Source organism: Chrysochloris asiatica, unplaced genomic scaffold (assembly GCF_000296735.1).
Source record: "Chrysochloris asiatica unplaced genomic scaffold, ChrAsi1.0 scaffold00107, whole genome shotgun sequence".
In the NCBI taxonomy this organism is placed as follows: Eukaryota; Metazoa; Chordata; class Mammalia; order Afrosoricida; family Chrysochloridae; genus Chrysochloris; species Chrysochloris asiatica.
The window spans coordinates 6768696-6775231 of NW_006408625.1; positions in this window are offsets into that span (position 1 = coordinate 6768696).

A 6536-nucleotide genomic window follows, 5' to 3' on the forward strand; every position below is an offset into this window, starting at 1 on the left:
TGTCATGATCCACACAATTGAAAGCCTTTGCATAGTCAATAAAGCACAGGTAAACATCTTTCTGGTATTTTCTGCTTTCAGCCAAGATCCGTCGGACATCAGCAATGATATCCGGCATTCTGTGGACTCTTCTGAATCTGGCTTGAACATCTGGAAGCTCTCTGTCAGTGTATGCTTGCAGCCATTTCTGTACTACCTTTAGTAAAACTTTACTCATTTGTCTGTCAGTTTGTTGTACTGTAGTGGCTTTTGAGTTGCTGTGATTCTGAAAGCTAAGCTATCGTATTTTAAATACCAGCAGTGTCACCCATGGTGGACAGGTTTCAAATGAGCTTCCAGACGAAGTCAGACTAGGAAGGAGTGATGAACTACTTCCGAATATTTAGTCACTGAAAACTTTATGAATGTAGAGAAACACATTAGCCATTGTTGTTGTTGTTGTTGTTAAGTACTGTGGAGTCGGTTCCAACTCATAGTGACCCTGCACAGGGTTTCTGAGGCTGTAAATCTTTATGGGAGCAGAAAGCCTCATCTCTCTCCCACAGAATGGCTGGTAGTTTCGAACTGCCGACCTTGAGGTTAGCAGCCCGATTTGTAACCACTACGCTACCAGAGCTCCTAGAGGGATGCAAATTAAAACAACAATATCATCTTATTCTAGCATTAATAGCAAGATTAAAAAAACAACAACAGAAAACAACAAGTGCTGGGGAGGGTGTGGAGATATTGGGTTCCTCCTACACTGCTGGTGAGTCTATAAAATAGTGCAACTACTGTGGAAAACCACATAGAGCTTTCTCAAAAAGTTGTAAATAGAATAACCTTATGACTCAGCAATTTCTTTGTCTTGTTTTTGTTGTTTAAAGCAATCACGTCGGTTTTGATCCACAGCAACCCTATATAGAGTTTCTGAGGAGCAGTTGGTGAGCTTGAACTGCCAACCTTGCAGTTAAAACAGACTTTGCAGATCAGCACATTAACCCACAATACCACACCAGGATATTTTCTCTAGAAATAAGAGTTGTGACACAAGTAGATACATGCACACCATGTTCATTGCAGCACTATTCACAATAGCAAAAAGATGGAGACAGCATAAATGCTCATCAACAAAAGAAAGCTTAAACAAAATTTGGTACATACACAATGGAATGTTATACAACGTTAAAGAATAAAGAAGGATCTGCAAAACACCTCCTAACATGGATGAACCTGGAGGACACTATACTGAGTGAAATTAGTTAACCACAAAAGGACAAATATGGTATTGAGACCACTATTGTAAAAGTTAAGGCAAGATTTTCTTGCTAAATGAAACATTCTATGATGGTTACATGGTGGATGGGGGGTAGGCAAGGGGGTAAAAAGTAAAGTGAATAGAGGTAAATACTGTTAAAAAAAACTTGTAGGAGAAAGGCAAACAGAAACTTGTACACAAATGTTCATTGTAGCATTTCTCATGAAGCCAGAAGGTGGAAACAATCTAAATGAGTATCAACAGATAAATGGAAAAAGAAAATGTTGTGTTTACCAATAATAGAATATTATTCAGCCAGAGAAAAGTAATCTTGATAAATACAACATGAATGAACCTTGAAGGCACTATGCTGAGTAAAATCAGTCACAAAAAGACAAATATTGTATGATCCCACTTATACTCAATATGGAGGGTGATAACGGAGACTGTAGAACAAGCATCAGACTCCTACTCACAAGTTCAACAGTTCAAGCCTACTAGTTGCTCCATGGTAGAAAGTTGAGGTTTTCTGCTCCCACAAAGATTTACAGCCTTTGAAACCCCAAACAGGGACTAGATGAGTCTGAACCAACTCACTGGTACTTAATAATATATGGAGACCAACATTTTTGTGGCAGTGTGGCATAACGCAAGATCAGTTTGAACAGGCTTGGTGGTTCATACTCACCAGCCACTCCTTGGAAACCTTATACAGGGTCACGATGAGTTGGAAGCGACTTGATGGCACTTAACAATAACCATGGGCAGAAGGAAGGGGGAAGGGAGAGTCATTGCTTAGGCACTGAGTTTCTGTTACTGGTGGTATAATAAAGTGGCATGCTACAGAGTAATGCCTGCACATTATGAATTTAAGCAATGCCACTGAATTATACATACAAAGACAGTTGAATTAAGAAATGTTTTATCATATGTATTTTTAATACACACAACAAATATCTATCACCTTTTCCATGTAAATTCCAGAAATAGTGATGATGGTGGTGGTAACAATAAAAACCAGTACCTAATCCATATATGGAGTCCTGGTGCGGAGTTGTGGGTTAATGTACTGGACTGAAAAGTTGCTTTGAACCACAAGGTCAGCAGTTTAAGCTCATCAGCTACTCCTCAGAAACCCTATACAGGGTCACTGTGGGTCAGAACCAACTCTACGGCCCTTAACTACAACAACAACAACCCATATATGGAGTCCTTCTGTGGCACTGTGGGTTAATGCACTGGACTGCAAGGTAGGTTTGGATCACAAGGTTGGTGACTCAGGCCCACTAACTACTCCTCGGAAACTCTATACAGGGTTGCTGTAAGTCAGAACAAACTCAACAGCACTTAACAACAACACATGAGACATGCCAGGAATTTTTGCATTAGGTAAATTTATTCAATCACCATATTAACCTTATGATGTAGGTGATATGATCCCCACTTTGCAAATGGGGACACTAAGATATGGTTACAGTGTCCTATCCAATGTCCCACAGGGATCTGGTGTTTCAGCACAAGCAGGTTATCTACTACTAGATCACAATATGTGGAAGAATAGAGGACACTACATGACATTTTATTATGAAAGCATGAATTCAAATACTGCATGGGTTGCAGTGAGTTAAGATTTGCAGATCCAGCAATATAATTTTCCGAGGATAACAAAGTACAATAAAATGAGTAGCTCACAGGATGAGAAATGTGTCTGAGTCCTGGAGTCTGACAACAGGTGCCAGCTATGTTGATTCATCAATCAGCTCGGAGAGAAAATCCCTTCCATGCTGCTTTCCTATCTTCTGGTGATGACTGGTTATTCTTGGCAGTACATGGTTTATAGATTCATCTTTATATGGCGGTCTGTACTCTTGTCTCTCTCTTCTCTTTTATAAAAACACCACCACATTGGATTAGGACCTACTCTCTCTAGTTTGAGTTCATGTCAATTTACAACTTCAAAGTCTTATAACAAGGTCACATTCAGAGGTACAAGGGGTTGTCTTCAAAAATGTTTTGAGGCACACAACTGAATCCTCAATACCAACCTACGGAGGCACTTCACTGCAGCATATGAAAAATATGGGGGATTGAGACTATTGTCTTACTGAGCACCATTGTTCACAGTTGCTTTTAAAAGTAACCAGGCTTGTTCTTATAACTACTATGTGTCTTAAAATAACATAGGACATACGGAAATTATCAGTATGCATATTTTATATACATTAACACTAAGTATATTGATGACCTTGAGGCAATACAAAAATTTACAGAAAATAATTCATCTTCAATGCTAAAGCAACTGTTCAATAACAACGGCTTTTCTTATATACAAATGCCAAAAGGCAATAGGAGAGAAAGGATGAGGAATGGTACACTGAAGTTTTCAAATACTCCCCAAAAGTGGTTTATTGGTCAAGAGTTATATGGAAAAGATAAGCTTATGTAGTAAGTTATTCATCAGACTACATAGCTCATTCTAAAATAGTGTGAGCTCCATCACATATCAAACAAATAGCTGTTAGACTGCATGCATATATACATAGACAAGTACTACAAAGCTTAGGGGATAGTCACACATACATTTAATGTTCTAGCTCAGACAGTGCACTTTACTTTTGGTTTTTCAAAAGCTTTTGACCCAAGGCATGTGCATAAATATTTTGCAGTACTATTAAAAATGTTTGACATTACATGTAAAATAAGAACTCTGACATAATAAGGTTTCTACAGATTCCAAATTGATATATTTCTCTCAGAGCAACAGAAATAGTATCTGAAAATTTGTTGAAAATGTCTGCACATCCATAACATTTATATTCTTAATTTTATGATATTTAATGAGCTATATTTTTGGTAAAGACTTCCTTATATCTGCTGAAGTGCTGAACTTCTCCACGGCTATCAATATGTCATTACAAATGAATTATAGATTAAACTTATGATCACAGCAGATGCAGTAAGGGCTTTCACCCATGCGGTTTTTTTTTTTTGTTTTTTTTTAGTTTTTACTGTGAATTATGTGTTAGTTTACATGGGTGACAATTATCTTTACATTCATCCTGTCGTACTTTGTTTCATTGCAATGCTCACAATCCCTTGTGTGCATCATTAAACAACCAAAGGGCACACCCTACACTCCTGCCACCGTGGCTGTCAGCACACAACTACTCTCCCTCGCTGAGTCCAGAGTTCCCAGCCAATCCTTCTGTCCATGTTACTGCCTCTCTGGACAGGGTCTCGCACTTTGCTTTTCTCCCTTGATGGTTCCAGGGACCTCTGCTCCTGGACTGCAAAATCAGCTGTTCTCCTTTTGCTACCAGACATTTACATTTACCTTTCTAACACTGTCAGACTTGATAATAATCATTCCCTATTGAACCACAGGAGTCCTTTTCCCCTCACCTTTTATCAACGCCATCCAGACAGGTTGGAACCAATTCATTGGAGATTCTCCCTTTCCCTGTATTCAGTGGAGCTAGATCCCCTACTGAAAGCCTGTAAGCCAGTCACTTCTTGCCTTGGTTGTTGTCAGGTGCCATCAAGTCGGAACCGACTCATAGCAGAACGAAACAATGTCCGATCCTGGGCCAACCTCATTACCGCTGCCATACTTGACATCATCAATGATGCCACCTGGCCGATCCATCTCATTGGGGGTCTTCCTCTTTTTCTCTGATGCTCCATCTTACCCAGTATGACATCCTTCTCCAGCGACTGTTCCCTCCTGACAATATGTCTGAAGTATGAGAGACGAAGTTTATCCATCTTGGCTTCCAAGGAGCACTCTGGATGCATAGTCCCCCCATTTTGGGTAGCCAATGTCTAAGTTCCCCATCCTTGGTCGACCCTGTGTCCCAAGGGGGTGGGAATGATCTTCACTGTAGAGATTTGTCCACTCTTTTGTCATACTACATTCACGAGCATAGGTCAAGATCATCCACTTATAGTGGGTCACTCCTCCTCCCTCCGCCCTCCTTTCTTCCTCTGATCATCCAGCCATTGATGCCAGGTCAAATATCTGCAAGTGTGGGTGTTCTTATGCATCCCCCCTCTCTTTATATCAGCTGGATGCTTCACACTGCATTCTAATCCCAGCCCCTGGGCCCAGGAGTCCCCAAGTCTTGTCATACTGATGGTTAACCAGGTCTCAATACAGGTTAACAGGAATCTATTAAATGTGGTTGGACTTAGTTCACAACTTCATTGCTGTTTTCCCCCCACTTCCCCTTATCAGTAACCACCGTGGTCAGCAGCAGGACCATATGCCTGCTAGTATATTCCATTTGAGTTTCAGTCTTGGAAGGGAGTTTGCCTTGAGGGGACCTGATCACTTGCCTCGATGGTTCCCTGGGGAATAACTTGCTTGTTCTTGTAGAAGTCAATTGGACTGCTGTTTTGTTTTGTTTTTCTGCTGGTCTTTCTTTCAAGAAGTATCTTCTGTTCTAGCTGCTCCAGACTGGTCTGCTTGTCCTTTCACGTGGGAATGTCCCAACTCAGAAGATACTGAATGATGATCAGGATTCCACCTATGTTTCTTGTTCAATACAAAAGCTCTGCAGGGAGCCTCCTTCACTGGGCAAGTTCTAGCCCCATTTCAGTTATTCCAAACAGTTATAGGTTGAAGACGGACTTACAAGCTTTCTCTGGTGATGTTTCTGGCTATTTATCTCTCTCCCCTTCAAGTGTCTATTTTACAATACTAGGCAAGGGAAGCCAAGATTCAACAGACAGCCAAGCATCTTAACATCATTTTTCCACTTTTACCCATTCAAACCATGCCTCAATCTTTGTATTCACAAGTCCTGTTGTTCTGTTTGTGCTTAGATAGTTATTTACCTCTGTCCCATTTAGCCCATGTAAACCTGCCTAGCTATTCTCTCATTCACCTTATTTTTGGTTTCCCCTTCCCCTTCTAGTGTATTGCCCATCTCCCCAGCACCAAACTATCCTGTTACTATTCCATACCCTGTGTTCCACTATCCTGTGCCTATTCCCTACCCTGTGCTGCACCTTCCCCTCTCTCCCCCTCACCCCACCCCATACACCCTGGCAACCAACAGAAAAATAAAGGATATTTTTTAAAAGTAATCATAAAAATAAAAGAAAAAAATTTTTTTTTCCTTTTCAGTGTGGGTGCTTTTCTTAATCTTTTACAATAATGGCTCTATGCCATATTTCTCTGTTTGTGACTGATTTCACTCAGCATAATGTCCTCAAGGTTCATCCATGTTATGCAGTGGCTTGCTGCTTCCTTGTTATTCTTCAGGGTAGTGTAGTATTCCATTGTGTGTATGTACCA